This window comes from Ammospiza nelsoni, chromosome 3 (genome assembly GCF_027579445.1).
Source record: "Ammospiza nelsoni isolate bAmmNel1 chromosome 3, bAmmNel1.pri, whole genome shotgun sequence".
Taxonomy (NCBI): Eukaryota; Metazoa; Chordata; class Aves; order Passeriformes; family Passerellidae; genus Ammospiza; species Ammospiza nelsoni.
Window position 1 is genome coordinate 65,402,913 of NC_080635.1, and position 19,308 is coordinate 65,422,220.

At 40.2% G+C, this 19,308-nt stretch overlaps 1 long non-coding RNA gene across 2 annotated transcripts; it reads right to left on the reverse strand.

Annotated features, from left to right (window-relative positions):
• Nucleotides 1-6,575: 6,575 nt before the first annotated feature.
• Nucleotides 6,576-18,837, reverse strand: LOC132071751 (uncharacterized). 2 transcript variants are annotated; one of them, XR_009418187.1, is made up of 3 exons: nt 18,699-18,837; nt 8,414-8,527; nt 6,576-7,485 (listed from the first exon to the last, which is right to left on the reverse strand). It is a non-coding gene; the product is annotated as an uncharacterized LOC132071751 (long non-coding RNA). The 2 variants fall into 2 exon arrangements; XR_009418186.1 differs by lacking the exon at nt 18,699-18,837 and adding an exon at nt 12,406-12,463.
• Nucleotides 18,838-19,308: the final 471 nt, after the last annotated feature.

Here is a 19,308-nt window from a genome sequence, read left to right on the forward strand (position 1 = left end):
CTCTTTCCTTTACTCTGAATTACATGAGTAGGCTGGAAAATTACATGTCTTTCTAAAGTAGAGAGATGATAAAAGATTAAAAAGGAATATTAACCAATTTCTATACTAATGTCATGGTGCAGATAATTGAAAAGGGTTATGCTAGTAAATATAACTTCTCCTAGAGGCAAAGGCCATACCTTATAGAAAAGAAAAAAAAGGAGAAAAAAAGCCCACAAGTTTTTCTCACACTTTACATACTTACATTCCTCAGGGTTGAATAAAGCAGCTCTTCACTAAAAAGGGAACAAACTTCCAACAGGCTATACAATGTATATGTATTGAAAAGGTTTTACCTAAAGGAACTTTAAATCCTGAGCAGTTATCAACATTCTAGAAAATGACCAGCAGCAGAAACAAGCTAGTTTGTTTCCTGCCTAGAAGCTGGCATCTATATATCTTGTATAGACCCTATAACAGATGGTTTTGTCTGAAACAACTTATAGCCAACTAGGGGAAGACAGAAAGGTAACAGTAGTACAGAAATCCCAACAGACAAAAAAAAAGGAAAATATTTAATTTGCCTGCAGTAACTCAGGAATGAGTTTTTGAGGAATGAATTTTTCACTTGGCTACAGCCAAGTGAAAAATTCTCTGACTAGTCCTTTACCCCAAGCCTTCTTTCTAGCCACTAAAGGAGGTTAAATACCTAAAGAGGTCTCATTTTTTTTTTCTGTTGCTGAAATGAAGCCAAAGAACTTTCTGTGATTTCTTGTGGAATAGTGTAGAAATTAGCAAACCAGGATAGATGAAGGTAATACCACAGTTATATGTGGCTTATTTTGCCTATGAACATTTGCAAGGAAAAATAAAATAAAATCAGGTGTTTCACAGCTTTGGACAGATGCCCCATTTTTAGAGCCAATAATTTAAATTCATTGTCAGAATAAGCATACTTGCACTTTTTTCTAGTAATTTATCTGTCTGGGAGAACTGTTTTTGCACAGCAAGCACTGCCTACTTTGTTATTGAATACTTCATAGATCTGGCACTGCAGGCTGCTACAATCCAGTTCATGAACACACAAGATCCAAGATCCAGAAAGATAGTTTGGAGACTCTTCTAGTTTTATTAGTACATTGATTTGTAGAACAGTTTTTTAAAATCAGATCTCTATTCTAAGAGGAAAATCAGGAACACTCAATCTGCACTTGCCTATTGGATTGCTGGAGCTCTCTTAGTACTGGACATTCACTTCACGTACATAAACCTGAAAAAAAAAAAGAAAAAGAAAAGCTGTGCATTATTTAATTTTTTGATGGGTTTGTTAAATGTTTGTAAACAAACGTGTGGCCATATATCCCTCTGTTTCTGTAAGTCCCATGGCCAAATATATGTCTCTGGCAAGTTGTCGATGGCAAAAGGTTTTAGCAAATTAAGGAAAGCATTTCAAGGCCCACAAATGTTGTTTCATGCATCTCTCAAGACCTCTGTTTTCTCACAGTCATCATTTGTTCCATGAGAAGGGCCACTTCAGGGACTTGTGTGATGGAATAGACATGGCAGACTCAAGCTGGAAATAATAAGTAGCACCTAAAATGCTCCCAAGCACTAAAAACCAGCAAGGCTGGTTTTTGTGGGACTGCAATTTAACCGGGGCAGGTGACATTGCCATGGTTTAACCACAGCCAGCAGCAATTCAGCCCCTCACAGCTGCTCACTCCTGGTAGGTGGGAGACAGAGTGAGCAGAGTAAAAGTGAGGAAACTCATGGGTTGAGATGAAGGCAGTGTAATTGTTAAAGCAAAAGCCTCACACACAATCAAAGCCAGACAAGGAATTCACTCACCCCTCCCCATGGGCAGGCAGGTGTTCAGCTACGTTCAGGAAAGGACAGCTCCATCAGACTAACGTGATTTGGGACGACAAATGCCATCACTCAGAACAACCCCTCTTCCTCTTTCTTTCCCCAGCTTTATCTGCTGAATATGATGCCCAATGTAGGGAAAAATCCCTTGAATTTTTCAGGGCCAGACGTCCTGGCTGTGTCCCCTCCCAGCTCCTTGTGCACCTCCAACCTATTTGCTGCCAGGGCAGTGTGAGAGGCAGAAAAGGCCTTGACACTGCTCAGCAGAAACAAAAACATCCCTGAATTATCAACACTGTTTCCAGCACAAATCCAAAACACAGCACCATGCCAGCTACCATGGAGAAAATTAACTGTATCGCACTGAAACCCAGCACAGACATGATGAGCCAGTGTGGGCTTTCCAGTATTGCAGTATTTTCTCTCCAAGCCAGTCATGTTTCCTCACATTTAATATGAAAAAACTGAGATCAGAACTTCTCTCTTCAGTGGAGATACAAACCTTAGTCTTGTACACCATAAGGAATGCCTTCCTGTTCCTTCAGAGTAATTCTCTCATTTTCTAATTTATATGCACGGAGTCATATATCTGTTTCTATTGGCCAGCATTTCTGACATGTCTGACAAGGCAAAAATACCCCAAAACACGGAGCTTAAAAAAAAAAAAAAAAAAAAAAAAAAAAAAAAAAAAAAAAAAAAAAAAGAGGGGAAGGGAAGAAAGGGGAGAAAGAGGGTCACTATTTATACAAATCCATAAATCCTGAAGACAGAGCAATCATCCTGTGGGACATTTCACAGTATTCAGAAATTCCTCTGGCAGGTTTTCTATACCACTAAGTAAAGGCTTGACCATGGCCAAATTCACAGCAAAGAATTCAGTTTCCTTCTACCATGCTCTGAGAGGGACAAGCCAGTCTCCTTTCCAAGAGAGTACGCAACTGAGAGTTAGATGAGGAATTAGGCACTTATTTGTCTTAGTTAGGTACCTATTTATTTGTGACATTTCCAGATATCTTGCTTCTCCCACTGGTGCTCAACAATCCCTTTCTTAAGCACCATGCATCACCTGAAAGCCCTAGGAACATAGGTCCAAGTTGAATATTCCCTTCTTTTTTTTTTTTGCCAGAAGGTCACCAATGCAACAGGCACGTTGGATTATTTCAGCTAGTCTTATTAGCATACCAACAACGAGTTTACCAAGAGCTTTTTTTTATTATTCCTGGAGAAAAATTGAAACCAGGTGAGTTAGAAAACTAAGCTGGAACACCAAACACAGAAGATCACGTTAAAAATTAATCCTTGTGAGGCACAGTGACTGACCTGTGCAGTGCCCATCCAGCAGTTCTAGACTTTTAGGTAGGTTACATTTCACCCCGGAGGAGTTATTAACCTTTTATTGGACCATGTGTCAAGTTCTAACAGAAAAATGAAAATAAAATGTTTTCCTCTCCAGCAGGTCAGAAAGTATCACTGCTTCTTCATTCTATATTTTAAACAGAACTTCAAACTCTTCTGCATGTAAAACAGCAGTTCAGATTATTTCCCATTTTGCCTGATTAAGGAAAGAACCTCTGTAACAAGGATTTTCAGGTACTTCTGCAACTTCCATGCAGTAAAATAATAGTCTTCACACTGAAGCCCAAGTGATCTTCTCTGCCAAGATCCCTTTCAGGCAATAAGTTGGACTTTAGGAGCATTAATAGCCTCTCTGGTTTCTGCAGAATTTCCACAGTTCACTGAAGATTATCTCTTTCACTGACAGAACAGCAGGAGCAAGCTGATGATTAAAACTGAAAGATTCTGTTTCAAATGCAAAAGAAAAGATAAACAGTGTCTCAGAAAATAGCTATGTTCTATTCAAAGAGATCTCATAACAGAAAGACTGGTAAGAAAAGCAAAAATTCTAAGAAATGTTTTCATCTTTCTTTTTACTTTTTTAACGGGAAGGAATTCAAGACTAAAGTCATTCACCCTCACACCCAGAAGGGGGCAAGAGCACTAAACAAAGCACAACATTGAATAAGTTGGACAAGTTCCTAGGCAGCAGCACCCATAAAACCTCCTTCAGCAGGTTTCAAAGTTAGAGTGATTATTTAGAAGACAGGATGGATGAAAAATCACAGCAACACAGCTTTGTACATGGAATGCTCATCCTCCATCATACCCAGGGAGGGTACACAGATGGAACATGCAGGAAAACCCTCTCCCTTGGTACCCATAGGATTCTGAGTATGGGAACTGTTTACCTGGGAGTGTTTCATGCCTGGAAAGGCAGTAGCCATTGATCATCATTTCTCAATAGATAAAACAGAAAACTCCAGCCAGTGCCACGACAGAAGTGGGATTTGCCATGACCAGAGGCACTCACAGTATGCTGGCTTGTACAAATAACTCCTGTGTCTTTCTGTAGGCCTCCTGTATCCAACTTTCTGTCCTACACTGAATAACAGAACACTGAACTTTTAAAGTGATCAATATAATCATGGCCTACAAAACCAGTAATTTCTGCCTCATCTTTCATTTTACCCCTCAAGAAAATTTGTCAGAGTTAGATGCACAATATGAATAAATTATAAATCCTTGTTTCACACAAATGCCCTAATCACCAGTCTAGGAGGATGTCTGTAAGTAAAGACTCAGTCCATTATTCCTGGTCAAGTCACTCAGCGTAAAATAAGTGGAAATCAAGATTAAATGAGCCAGAAGAAGAGCATAAAAGACTGCAACTCTACATTGACTGTAAGCTACAGTTCCAGTCTACTGGGGGAAAGGATTAATTCTCTTCCCCTTCTCCACTAATTGTTTAATTTCAATATAGAAAATCCTCAAAACAAAGACCAGAGCTTAGAGCATCACCTTGTGAGTGACCTCATCCCTACACACACTAGACAAGTGCTCAGTTTGTTATTTCAATCAGATTCAGCTTGTCTCCTGTTTTCTAGAAGAGATGATGGCTACTCCAACACAGAAAGGTAAATAATGCCAGAGCCTTTTCTCTATGATATCAGCTGTTTCAGACCAGCCACATCTACAGCAAAAAACTGTAAACCTATACATTTCTAGTTCAACCTTTTTATATTATAGCCCTTTAGTCACAGACTGTTGAACAAATCTCAGACTAAGTGGATTGAGCCACAATTAAACTTCTCTGAAAAGCTGAGGAAGTGAGGGTATCTCACCAAAGCTCATGACTCAACAGGAGGCACCAAGAATGGCTTCTACTAAAATCCATGAAGCAGATAACAGAGCTGCTATTGAGGTACATTGGCAATATTTGAATACTGTATTATCTAAAAAACTAATCTTAATCAACCTCATAATCACTGTGTCCTACTTCTTGTGCCTATATGGGCACAATATATGGTTCCTGTTCACTCACTTCTCTGCCAGTCACATACACAGCAACACAGAGCAGTGTAGCAGGCACACAGTTCTGAGCTGCTAGAGGACTGAATTTCAGAAAGGTGGTGACATTGCAAAGGTTCCTTATTAACTCATTTCTGGTACTCTTGTCTCCTTTTGGAGTAGTACACCTGGTTTGCCTACTATCATCAACTTAAATTACTTAGTTTTGTGTTGCATCTCTTGATGCTTTTTCCCCCCGGTCAGTTAGCTGTTCTGAGCCTAGTGATACAAGAAAAAAAATTAAATATATAAATGTGCTTGTTGGGAAACAATTGAAGAAGGCAGGGCAGGCTCTGAAAATAGGATTCCCTGATGCCTGCAACTAAAATTGTAAAACCCTCACTACATGAAAGCTCATCAAAGGGGATTCAGGAGCAGCATCTCAGGTGGCACACTTTCAACCCACATGTTATTTGCTATTTTGCATCACTCCTCACAAGTGGGCTTCAACACTGAAAGACAAATGGACAAATGTCTGGGAGAGAAGATTGGTGTGGTGGAATTCACTCTCAGTCCAAGAATCAGCACACACACTTCCAACCACAATGATTTTCCCTCAAGGAAACAGCTGGCCAAGGATCACAGGAACAAACCCCTGCATCAATACTCCACAGGGAGCAAGAGCATTGCAGCACTGTGTGTGTGTGTGCATGTGCTTGTAGTCATCACCAATTCTTACCAACACCAGCGAGGCACATTTGGGCTTTCTACAGTGGTGCCATTTAGCTTTGATTTTGAGCCAAAAAAAAAAAAAGAGGAAAACAATGATAGAAAGCCCAATTTATCTTTAAAACTTCTACCTCAGAGAGCCATTTTCAACTTTTTCAGATCATTCACCCCTCCACCCCCCAATTAGCTATTATAAATACCCATCAGCAATCTTTTTGAAGGAGGAAGGGTTTGATTTTGATGACGATGCAAGCAATTAAAATAAAATAAAGTCAGAGTACGGACAAAATGGTCAGATACTACCTCAGCCTTAACCAAAAGAAAGAGAGAGGCTTTTCATAAAACAAAGCAGGCAGCCCCTGTGTTTTTATAACCTGTTTTGGCACTCCTGAAGTACACCCTCTCTGCAAGGTGCCAGCTCAATGCAGTCACTTCCCTATCGATCTGCCTGCCGCATCTCTGCAAAGGTCAAGTAGGATGAGGGCCTTTTCCAGTGCTCTTTCAAATCACTTCACTCCTTCCCAGAAAGGGCGAAAACTCTCAGGTGACACACTAATTAATTCAGGCTTTTCAGCTGTGAAGAACTGTGACATTTATAATTTATTCTGAAAGAAAAAGAAATATAATCCCATTGAAGACATCACTGCATCCCTCACCAAAATCTTGTCTTGCAATGTTTCATTCAGACAACACAGCAAATGTATCAGGTTTAGACTTTGTACATTCCTGTATTCTAGGCTTGCCTGTTTAAAGGTGGCTTCAGTGCTACCACATAAAAATTACATGCATTTATATGAGATAAATTAAATTACAGTATTTCACAACAGTGTCTACAAACTTTTAAGCAGAGCCATTGCAAACTCTTACTTAAGGACTACTACTGAAATAATTTCCAAACAGCAAGATTTTTGATTTCTGCTGCTTCAAAAACAGTACAGTTACATATTTCTGTCAGTCATGGTAGAAGTTCAGTTTATTTTATATTTTAAAAAAATTGTGTGGTCAGATAGAAAAGTGAAATTTTCCTTCAGGAAATGTCAAGGCGATTGTTGCAAACAAGAGATGTATATAAGAATATAATCACTGCAGAGCAGTGAAATTTAGGGAAACTTTCAATGCACTATATATTTAGATAATTTCTCACAAGTGCCCAGACCTCAGACTAAATGAAAACAATCAAAATGCAGATTATTTTTTGCTGTGTTCAAAAGTGCCTTTGCTTTCCTTAGATGCACTCAACAGGCCTCACTATCTCCCTGGCAGGGCAGGACCCTCGTAATGGCTTTAGATGGACAAGGTTGAGTGAATATTAAAACAGGTCTAGTTCAGATGCAGTCTGTCCTTCAAGGGATTCCTGTACACAATCTGCCTTCTGTCACAGCAGCAAGCAGAGCAATTCTTCAGCTGAAGGAACCTTACCCCTGGGCCAGGGCAGAGCAGAGCCATTTACCATGCACTGGAGGGCCATGACAGCTGTATGGATGCTGGTGCAGGCAGCTCTTGAGTCTAAGTCTCCTTGGTAATAAATGGCTCGTACATTTTCAGTGGCTCAGGATGTCCTAGATCCTTTGGAGAAATAACAACCCTTTAATACTAATGGCATTTAAGAATCAGAGTGATTTACTGTAGCTTTTCATCAAACTGCTCTGCTTATATTTCTAAAAGACTATGTCCTTCCCAGTCTTATGTTTCAAAGTCATCAGCTCTTGTCCTTTGCTGTCCCCACAGCCATATCAAACAATTTATTTTAACAGCAGATCAAGCATCAGTCAACACCCTATTGCCTCTTCTGGGAAGTTATTTCAGAAGTTGAATGCTGAATGTGGTGGTTTATAACTTTATTCAACGTTTACTAATCTTACAGCTAGAAGTTCTGAGCCCAATATCTTACCCTGTATCTTAAACAGACTTTCTTCTATCATAAAGCTTTGATGATCTTAAAATTGTAAACATTTTGGCATTCAGTCGAATCTTCCTAAACTAAGTCAAGTCCTCTCAAGAAAAGCTCTCCAATCCCTCCATGCCTGATTATTTAGGTTTGAACTCTTATTTCCTGATAATGACCACTGTAAGCACCTATTTGTCATCTTAGAACCATATCTGCCTTTGCCATGACTGCATCAGCGCTGGTGGCCTCGTCAGGTGAAAATCAGCTCATGCATCCTCATTTGATCTGTTTTGTCTCTTAAAAATTCTTATTGTTCTCGGCTTTTTATATAGCAATGCACAAAATAGTTTCACTGCTATGACTACAGTCTTAATTGTTTCTCATCTATACCCTCATCTCCCTGCACTAGGCAGGATTTCCCAAATTTTCCCAGAAGTCTACAGCTACAATAAATGAAGACACTTTGAAGAGCCCCAGAAATCCATGCTTGCAATAATACTCTGATAGCAACCTTTCATTCGTAAATTTTGCCTTGGAAAAGGATCTTTCAAAGAATTCTAGGAGAAGTTCATTTAAAATAGGTCTCTGGATATCATTTGATCCTACCTCTCAGAGCAGAGTCAGCTTGGACATTAGATCTGACAACTCCAGCAGAATTCTGACCTTCTTCAAGAGTGGAATTTTATCTCCAGACAACTTTATCCAGTTTGACACTGTTCACTTTGAAAGAAAAAACATTTAACAACATCTAATTAGACTTTCTCTTGTTGCACTATGCGTCCTTCATCTCCCCTCTGACCACCGTGTGGTCTGCTGTGGGTGAGGTCTGTCTTCCACCAGTTCCACATTTTTCCACTAATTTGACTCTTCTCACATAATTATTTCCACCCTGGAATTGTATCAAGTGATGCAGAGGACTAATAAAAAACAGCATGTCAGCCTGACACAAAGTACTGCTAGTAAATACATGCATCACATTTCATCTTGATTTCTATTTATGTACAAGTTCCCACATATTCTTGTTTCAAGGTTGGTTATAAAGGCTTCTGTATTTTGGCAGTCAAACAGGCCTGCAGCAATATGGATTACATTTCTTTGATTAGTAGCATATGTACTATTTTCCTATTATTTTAGGACAGACTAAGTTTTTTAAATCAGATTAACCTCTATTTTCAAACATTCTCATAGAAAACTTTGATTTTAGCCTCATTTAACTGTGTTCTAACTGTACTTTATTGCATTACACAACTAAAAGCTAAGGCAAACTGCTGCCATGCTAACACCAGCTGCTGGCCTGTTTCTACTGCACAGTACCAGCACACCACCCCTCCTTCCCTTTATTTCCTGCTCCTTCAAAGCACACCAGCTACAGCAACTCTTGTCCAACTGACAGTCCACTTAACAGGCCACATTAGTTAATTACACTTTAGGTTTAATTACTTTTACCTAGTTCAGCTCTTCCCTTTCTTTGTACTCATCAGGTCTTGCAAGTATTACCAAAGATAAAATACTTCCAGATGCCTCAGCTATGAAGGCTCCACCTTTACATCAGCATCCAGCTCTCAAACAGTGTGTGAATTATCAACAAACCAAGCAAAAAAAACCACAGAGATAAATTAGTATACCCTCAGAAAAGATAATTACCTCTTCAGCAAGAACAAATTTCATCTAAATATCCATATTTACTGCTTTCTATTCCTCAGTCATCTCAGTAATTGCCATCTATTTGGCTTTCTGAAGCTTTTCCCTGAGCTGGCTCTGCCCCATTTCCCCTCAGCATCTAGCTCTAGCCACAAAAGTAGGGAGACCCATCAAGTCAGCTGCAAGGTTATTAGTTTATTCATAACACAGAACTCCCAAAAGGGAACTAAATCTGTATCAAACCCACAACTATACAACAAACCAGCAAATCTCCTTCACCCAGAAACAAAGCACGGGACAGGGGATCAGGAAAGATGATGATGCAATGTCCTGACCATGAGCCTGCTGCTGTATGGGGGAGCCTGTTATGCATCCTGTCATGGTTTGACACTGGTGCAATGCCAGTGCCCTCATGAGAATACCCTCTCCCTGGTGTCTGCTGTGAGATGTGACCAGGAATAAGCAAAGCAGGCTCCTACTTAGAAATAAAGAAAACTTTATTAACTAAACTACAAGAAAAGAAGAAAAAACACAAGGAAAATTAAAACCTTGCAAAAGCATTTTCCTCCTCGCCCCCACCAAATTTCCCAATGCAATACATTCCCCCAAATCACCAACTCTCAGTTCAGCACCACCCTTTAGAATACTCAATCTTCAGTTCATGAAGAGGAGAGGAGTCCTTCTTGCACCATAGGCTTCCCCTGGAAACACGCTGAAACCTCGTGTGTTTCCATGTCACTCAGCACCGCCCAGAAAGTCCTTTTGCCATCGTTACATCTTCCTTCCATGCCCAGTGCTCTCACCACTGTGCATGGACCAGAGCTGCTTCTAGGGTTGTCTTTTAAGGATGCCTTGTCTCACACCAAAAAAGGCACAGTCTCTCCTTCGGGACATCTGTCCCCCCCAAATTTTTCACCCCCTGGGGCCAAGGGGTACCCACACTGAGGCACTGCCTCCCCCTAAATGCAGTCTCTGTGTCACAGGGAAAAAAAATGGTTCAGTCTATGGCCACACAAGAAAAGTCCAGCCAGAAGGACACTCTGTCATCTCTCCCCCCACTCAAGAGTCTTCTGCACTTCCCTCGAGGCCCATCCCCTCTTATCTCATCTCTTATCTCTCTTCTCATTCAGCTTCAGGAGGATCAGCATTTGCAAGGTCCCAGTCATGCAAGAAAAGGGTTAAATATCTCAGTCTCTGCCTGTCTGGAGCTCCGGCACTCCCATGCTGCCCTGCCAGGCACCTTCTCACCGCACTCCCCCCTTCTCCTCCTCGGCCGGCCGCTATCAAATTCCGTCGCCGGCTCTCCCTCTCTCTCTGCTGGGGGGGGGCTGCCCGATGTCTCTTGGGGCTCCTCCACCCTTCCATCCTCAAGGGCCTCCTCACTCCCATCTCTGTCCAGGCCCAGGCCTACCACAAGGCTGCCCCTCCCCTGCCCAGCAGCAGCAGCTGGACGGGGAAGGGAGATCCCACCTCTTTGCCTCCGAGTCCCAAGAGACCCTCCCAGGGGAGCAGCTTTGGTTTTCAACTCTTGTGTGTTCTCAGAGGCATGTCCGAACTTCAGTGGCTAAAACAGGTGCCAATATTAAAATCTGAGCACCTATTGGTGACCACAGCATATCCAAAAAAAAAACCTACTTCCTGTCAATGTAAAACTGTGACACATCCCTACACTTGATCATCACAGCTGGAGCAGGACAATAAACAAAACACCCTGTGCTGATTACATGTCAGTGGTCAGGAATGCTGAGGATTCAGATTTCATGTGGACACAGTTTCTAGTGAGTTTCTATCCATTTTCTTCTTACTACCCTGGAAAACCTGGGACTATAAAACCAAATTGGTACTTTTTGGTTCTCTTGCTTTTTGAACTCCCCTTGTTCACTAGCTCCACGGCAAAGCCTGTTTATATTCCCAAGGACGTTAAACCAAGTGCCCTGACACTCAATAAAAAGATCTCACCATTACTTATGTTACAGGATTTCACAGCTGCCTTTTAGCTCCATCCTTCCTCTAATACTTTTCCCCAACTCCTACTTCTGTTTATTCAAACTTATGTTTTCTCCCCAGACCACTAGGACAATTTTGAGAGCTCATTCCACTTTCCCCTCCTAATCTTGCAATTTAGATGACACTTAAGGGCTTTTTATTTCCCTCCTCTCCTCCCTTCTTTACCTTGGTTAAGTGTTGGAGAAACGGGAGCACCCTCACCTCTTTATCAAATGAGCTGGTAGTATTTTATTCCCTCTTTCCCTCCCTTGTCATGTACATTGTCAACTGCACCAGATCATAAAAGGAGTAAAGGAGAGTTTTGCTTGATTTATGTAAAATAAGAGTCATAGGTCTCTCCTTAAGATAGGAATTTTTCCCCATCTAAATGTTAGAACACATGGCCAAAACCTAAAGCTTAAATCGAAGAGAAGCTGAAGTTCTAAACCTCACATACTGAGTTTATGGTAGATACAGTATCTTGAACCAAGTTACAAACTGAACCTTTATAGTCTCTCAGAAAATTTGTAACTTAGACATTGTAGTACAGAATTAGAGAAAACAACACCATTTAGTCACTAACTATAATACAGAAAGTAACGCATTGTCTCCTATTTTTCTGTTATTGCTAGGTTGTTCCAAAACACTTTGAAGTATACCAATAGTTTAAGAAATAGACAAGCTAAAGTTATTTTCACTATTTGTTAAGGTTATACTCTTCACTAATGCAATCTGGCAAAAATGTTTTGATCTATCCTTTTTTCAAGATATAATCTGAATGCATTACAATAAAAACTTCAGTTTATTAGCCTAGTTTTACAGAAGATAATTTTTATATCTATGAATTCTGAATGGCCTCATCAATAGACAAATTACATAGTACATAGTAAGAGCTTTTAAGGTACACTAAGTAAAAAAAACTCTTAGCATTTTCATCAACAGAATTATCAAGCTGGTAATAAATTTTTCACCTCAGTATTACTTGTAGATACTGTGAGAGAGAAATGGATTCTTTCCCAGGCATCATTCTGGGAAAAGCTGTGAAAAGCTCAGAGAAAAGAATTATAAACAATTCTTATCTTAAGTTGCTGCACCTGGTGTTTGTGAACATGTGGAATGTGTTATGGACATATGTTTACCAAAGGGTGGTTTCCTAATTAGCCAGTCGTGTGAAATGTATTGATTAAATGACCAACCAGGTCCACCTGTGTCAGACGAGGATATAAAAGAAGACCTCTCAATAAACACAAAGATTTTTGCCCTTACTGCCTTCTGAGAATGTATGGAGCGTGTCACTCATTATCTGTGTCATTTCTGACTCAACAGTGACATTACTGACTTTCTAGTGAAAAAAACTGGCACTTAAATTTAAACACTAAAAAGAAGATAAGTGATGTGCTTCAATCCAGCAGTACATAGTAGTATAGCCCAGACTTGATCCCATGATTCCCAGGTACTGAGTAAGAAACCTGACCACTTCTGCCCACGTGAGGATTGTGAAGTCTTCCCAGGAGGAGAAAATAAATTCAAACCAGATGAAGTCCATTTCCCTAGTGACCAGAAACATTCCCAGATTCCCTGGAATGCCTTACTACAAAGTCTCAACCATACAGACAATTTGTTGAAGCTGGATTGACAGTGGTTACAATTTCTGACTTAGATCTCAGCATGGAAATAGTTTTTTATTATGTGAACTTCAGTATTGCTCTGTTAAGCTTTCTTTTGGAAAAGATATGCTGGCGAAATTTTAGCACTCATGTTTCATATACACACCATCTGCATAAGTAACAATCTCCATTTGTCAGAAGAGATTAAGACACTGCTTTTGTGTGACTGCAAAAACAAGCTGGCAGTTCACTCCATGATTTAACTATAGTAATTTGATGTACTTCATGCTGATCACTGCTATATTGTACTTTATTATATTTGTTGATACTTTAAGTACTGCAAATTGGGCAAGAGAACATAAACTATAATATGCAGAAGGAAAACTATCATTTGAATCATCATTTATATCTCTCGGTTTGAGTGAAGTGGCTATGAAACACTTAAAATCTAGGGGTAGATCTTCTGTTTCTCTATTGGCTTCAAGGAGATACAGTGATTTCTGGTCCTTGAGGATCAGGCATAATACTTCTTAATTTTGCTAAGGTTTGTAGAGATAGGAAAATCAGACGATATTGTCATACTACATCCTTATGAGTACAGAGATTTTTTTAACTGGTAAATGTGCTGTAATAAAGGAGTTAAAACCAATACCTGTGAAATGGGATGCAGTTCCTTTAGTGGAGTGCAGGATAAATAATTTCTTAGACTAAGACCTCAGTGAAGTTGCTTGAGTAGATTAATTAAAAAAAAATACAAGACTGTTCATGTCACAACAATTTAATACGTCTACTTATTCCACTTGTGCCATTCCCATTCTTTTATGTGATTATTTACATGTTTCTGTAATTACTTGCAGGATGTGTGAAGAACTGCATGAATTACTCTCCTATTATTTAATATGCATTATTTACTAAACCATTAAATATTTAGAAATTAAGTCATTTCAGGGATTTTTATGGGGTTTTTTTTGTTGTTGTTTTGTGGTTGGTTTGTTTGGTTTTTAGGAGGTGTTTGTTTAGTTTTTTTAAATTATTCCAAATGTCCCATGATGCATCTAAACTTTTTGGGATCTTTTGGTGTCTAGAATGATTTCAGTACTGTAGGAGTAAATTTTATTAAAGTTACTTTTCTTATTTTGTTTTATACAGCAAGCTTTAATGCCTTTCTCTCCTACACCATATATCCCAATGAGAAAACCCAATGCAGTGTTGTGGGAAGAGCTATCTTACATCAGCAGCTTTCTTTCAGAGATGAAACAAGGAGATGGTCCAGTTCAGAAATGAAGATGGTCAACTCTCATTGCCAAACCAGTCAAGTTCTGTGTTAAGGCTGTAAAGTTTCTGATCAGTTTCCACTCAAAGTTTAAACGGCAGCATTGTGTCTTGAGTGTGTATAGACCAGAAACTGAACAAATTGACCAAAGGGAGAGCTGAGAAGAGTTTACTATCTATCCAGCTTGTCAGTGAACTTGTACCTCTGGCTGTAAAGTTCACTGACAAGCTGGAAAGATAGTAAACTCTTCCTCCTACTGGAACTCAGTAATCAAAACAGAATGATAGTGCATCACTGTATGTTTTGTTGCTTGCTGAGATTTGAAGGTCTTTGAAGACACGGAAGATTCACTCACGCAAACTAGGATAATTATTAAGTTTCAACTGCAGATGGCAGCAAACCCCCAAATATATCTGTAGTCTAACCTGGTAAATTTTGATCCATATACAAAGAAGAAAAAACCATTTTCTATTATATTAGAAATAAACAAAACTATTTTAAGAGAAGAGCACATTTACTAAATTAGAAGGTGACACAGCTCAGAGAAACATGCAGAATTGTTTAGAAACATCCAAATATCAGAGGATGATGAGAGGTGACAGCTCTCCCAGTGAAGGTGCCAATCACTTGCATAAAGTCACAGAAAAAAATGACAGAGAGCATGGGCTGTAGATTCTCCCTGCCTTCTGTCAGGGCCTCTAGCAGTCCCTGCAGCTCTGCAGTCAGAAGCAGGAGAAAGAAAGTCTGGTAGAACAGGACACTTGCATGTCCTTGCCTCATTATTTAATTCAAAACAATTGAGGGACATCTACTGATGACACTGTGGTTGGGATAAATAATAACCAAAATGGAGCCAGCAAAATTTCCAGCCAGAAGACTGGCCTCAACATCTGTACACTGGGAGACAATCCACATCTGGCTTCACAGGGGAAACAGATGGTGTGACACAGTGCATGGGCCACAGTGAGGGATGTGTGGAAATCACTGAGCTGGGGAGGTGCTACACATGCCACTGGCAGGACCCTTGGAACTGAGCAGGGTGATTATCTGAATGTGTGCAAACCCAGCAGTTTGATGGGTACATTAGTGAAAAGGTGGTCTTGAAGAACAAGGAAAAGCTTCACCCCAGGATACAGCCTAAATGGTGCTTCCCCAGAGTGTATTTGAGTGTATATATATGAAATTGTTTCATGGCCTTGGGCTACAAGGACATGCTTGTCTCATTGGTTCAACATCTGCCTTTGTTTCTGTACTTTTCTGAGACAACTACAGTAGCAGAGATGCAACATTCAGTCCATCACTGAAACAAAAGAGCAGTGAGACAATGTAGCTGTAAACACTAATCAAATCAGGTCTCATATTTTAAACCACTGGAGAGGAATTTCAGATTCATTTTTATTATCCTCTCATACAGGGGGAGCCCTGGGTTCATGCACCACTCAAAGGCAGGCCAACAACTTCTATTTGCCCATGCTGTTCAATATAGTTTTTATCATATTCAGACAGGTCTACAGAGATTTTTGACATATATCCACTCTCTCCCAAACCATTAGGTACTAGTCATAGGTAACTATTAGCAAAGTTAATTGTTGTAGGTTAATTGATCATATTTCTTTATTGCCTTTTCCATTCCCTTTTGCCTCAGCTCCTTCCTTTCCCTCTTATGTACACATCTATCATTTTCCCTAGCACAGTGGGTATTTCTATTTAAACTTCCTTTAGGTTTATTTCCTTTTCTTTCTTGATGGCCAGGAGATCACAGGAGCCTTAGTGTGCCTTACTCGTGATGCAAAGCAATATCTAAATGCAATTTCTGCATCGAAAATCCAGTTTGATTTCAGAAATCATACAACAGAACTTCAAATCCATCAGCTGAGGAACAGGCCTATGGGTTGATTCTCAGCATTTATGCATGGTTTCTTTGTGGCTTCCTCAGTACCAAATACATCTTGTTAAGTATAAGAAGATAACAGGTGGAAAAAAAATATTGAAGTCAATCCCAGAATTGCTGCTTAAGTTAGTGCAGTGAGGATTTCATACTAAATCTGAAACCCAGTGACACTCTGAGTTTTGGTGCAACAGCTTATGTTTTGCTTCCCAAATAAAAAAAAAAACAAAAAAACAAAAAAACAAAACAACATGCTGTTAGAAACTGAGTAGAACTTTGAAGTTGATGCTTCCCAGAAAAATCTTTCTGCTTTTAATCCACTTTTTCTTGGTATCTTGCCTCAGTGTGACTCCTGAGGACAGAGTCCAGCAGGAACTGAGACTTGGGAGCTCTGCCTGACCATGTCAGTGCTGCTGCTGTCACAGCAGGAGGATGAAAGACAAGAGTAGCCATATCTTTCAGGAGGCTGTTGGGAGTAATGGGAAGAACCATTCAAGAAGATTTCCTTTGGAAATATCAAGGTCCTTGGGAACCCATAGGCCATAATGGACCTGAGAAGCTACATCTTCCTCCACTCCTGCCCACGAAACCCCTGCCTGGGCTGTGTGGAAGCAGTGCCAATCTCCCACCTCTGTCTCTGGCCCTGCCACCTGGATGTCCGTGGACCTATTTTTTCCTGGATGGCCCCTGTGGTCATATGTTGCACCTTGTTTCCATCTCTGTCCCTTGTATGAACTTCAAATCCTTCATCACAGCATTGTCTCAGTCCTGCCCCCAACCCATTCTGCTTTAGCTCCTGGTGGGAGCTCCTGGGTGATCCCTGGCCCTGGTTCTTCACTCTCCTTCTCAGGGGCTGTCACTGAACCCTGTGAAGTCCCCCAGCCCTGCCCACTATGGTCAAACACACCCGCCCATGAGGGCATGGCTGGCACTGGGGTAACCCGCAGGACACAGCTCATGCTCCCATAGGGAGCAAGCAGCTTGCATTGAGCCTAGACAAGGAAAAAAAAAATCCAGGAAAAGTATTTATATTTGATTATGAAAAGCACTGCTTCTTCCTTATGAGCTTTCCAAAGAAAGGCAAGGACACCCTAGTCCTCACATTAGAGTTGTGGAACTGCTGTAGGAAAGGCTCATGGTAAGTGAATAATGAGAACTAAGAAGTTCTCAAGTTTCATTAGCATCTTTGCAGGTAATGTACACTTCTGTCATCACTGCTAGACATGGCACACTCAAGGAAAAACCCAATCTGCATCTTGAACATCTTTAAGGTTCATTTGGGGAAATCTGATTTTATTTCCATCTGCATGGAGGACTCTGCATTGAACAAATTGATAGAACAACAAAAGTGACATCTCCTTTCACTTCTGGACAGTACTAAGAGACTGCAGCTTCTTGAGGATCACCAACACTAATGTCTCTACACTGAACTTACACTGTCTTGTTTTACATCCTGTAATAATTCTACAAGTTACAGGTTTGAACTTATTCAGTAAACACCAAGGCTTTTGTATGGAAGGAAAAGCACAGCTTTTGTCAAACCTTCCCACTAAATGCTGGCAATCTTCAGATATGTATTTTTCCCTCAGTATATAATGGCAACACTCTTTTTTTTTTTTTTTTTTTAAATCTCTTTCCTTTTCTTTCCTGGTACATATTTTAGCACCAGTGACCTTTTTCATTTCTCTAAATTTGCCTTCTAACTGCTAGGCACCAGTGTGTGTGGCTTTTTGGGTGCAGGACCCTTCCAGAGGCTATTCATTAGGTTGATGTGCTTCACATTCTGAAAAGCAACTCTAAAATGTATTCTGCTTAGAATACCTTTCCCTAAATTGAGTAAGGTGAGCAGATGCAATGCAAATGCACATCACAACATTCCCTAGGAAAACTGAACAAAACCAGAATAAAATCTGTAATAAAACTGAGTAGAGCTGATGCAAGGTTTTTTGCTGCCCTAGGCAGACAAAAATTGCTGTCCTCTTTCCTTATCAGTACTCGCTCTCTTCCAAAATGTTCCACCCTGCCCTGTGCAGCTGTTACCTCTTTGGGCTCTGACAGATGCCCCCTGGCAAATCTTGCAGGGAGACCCAAAGCCTCTGCCAGGGTGTGCTGCTCCAGGAGCAGCAGTGGGAAAAGAGAATGTGGGTCCATGTTTGTAGTACCCTGACCAGGAGCCCAAGCCATTTCATGAACCCCAGCAGTGGGCACCCTAACTGGAATTAACAATAAAGGAAAAAAAATATGCCGCAAAAATTACAATAAACCTGTTAAAAACCTGTTAAAACCTACAGTCTGGTTCTTACATCAGGGTCAGTCCTCTTTTTTCTTTGACCCTCAGCCACCTCATTTACAGCATGCATGCCCCTGACCCAGCAGTTGAGGAATGCCAGCCTAGAACTGGAGAAAGGTACCAGACACGCACAGGATACACACACACCTATGTCACACTTGTCACATATTACAGAGTATGGGTAGACAAAACAGGTTCCTACTTACCTGTTTGCAGATGGAAAAATGCAATTACTTTTTTTTCTGGGTCGACACAGACTTCTGAGAAAATTTCCTTGAAAACAAAACAACTGGTTCCTTCTGAAGCCCCTAGGCTCTTCACCAGAGCCTCATTATAACACCAATTAATGGGTTTAAGCACAGGTATCCTGGCTGTGAAGAGCAGCACAAGGGCAGCACATGCCTTCCCCAGGGAATATGTTTTGAAAAAAGGTAAACTCTGATACACCCACACTTGTAATTTCAGTGTTATTTAATTCTAAATACAGTCTGTGAGACTGGGTAGCTTAAAAGGCATTATTGCAGGTATTATTTTGCTGTATTTCCTGTAAAAATTACTGTATTTTTATTTAATTATTCTAACTGCATCTTGCAATTTTTTCAGAGTAACTCTATGGGAATTATAACTATGAATTTATAAATAAAACAGCCCCAGGGAAAGCTGTGGTTTAGTATGTATGAGGCAGTAAATACAAAGAAAATATTTTCTCTTAAAATTTGGTATTTCTTATATGCCTTTCCACCAAATTGCTTAGATCTTTTAGAAACACATAAACATATCAGATTCACTCCCCAACATTATTTTGTGACAGAAATA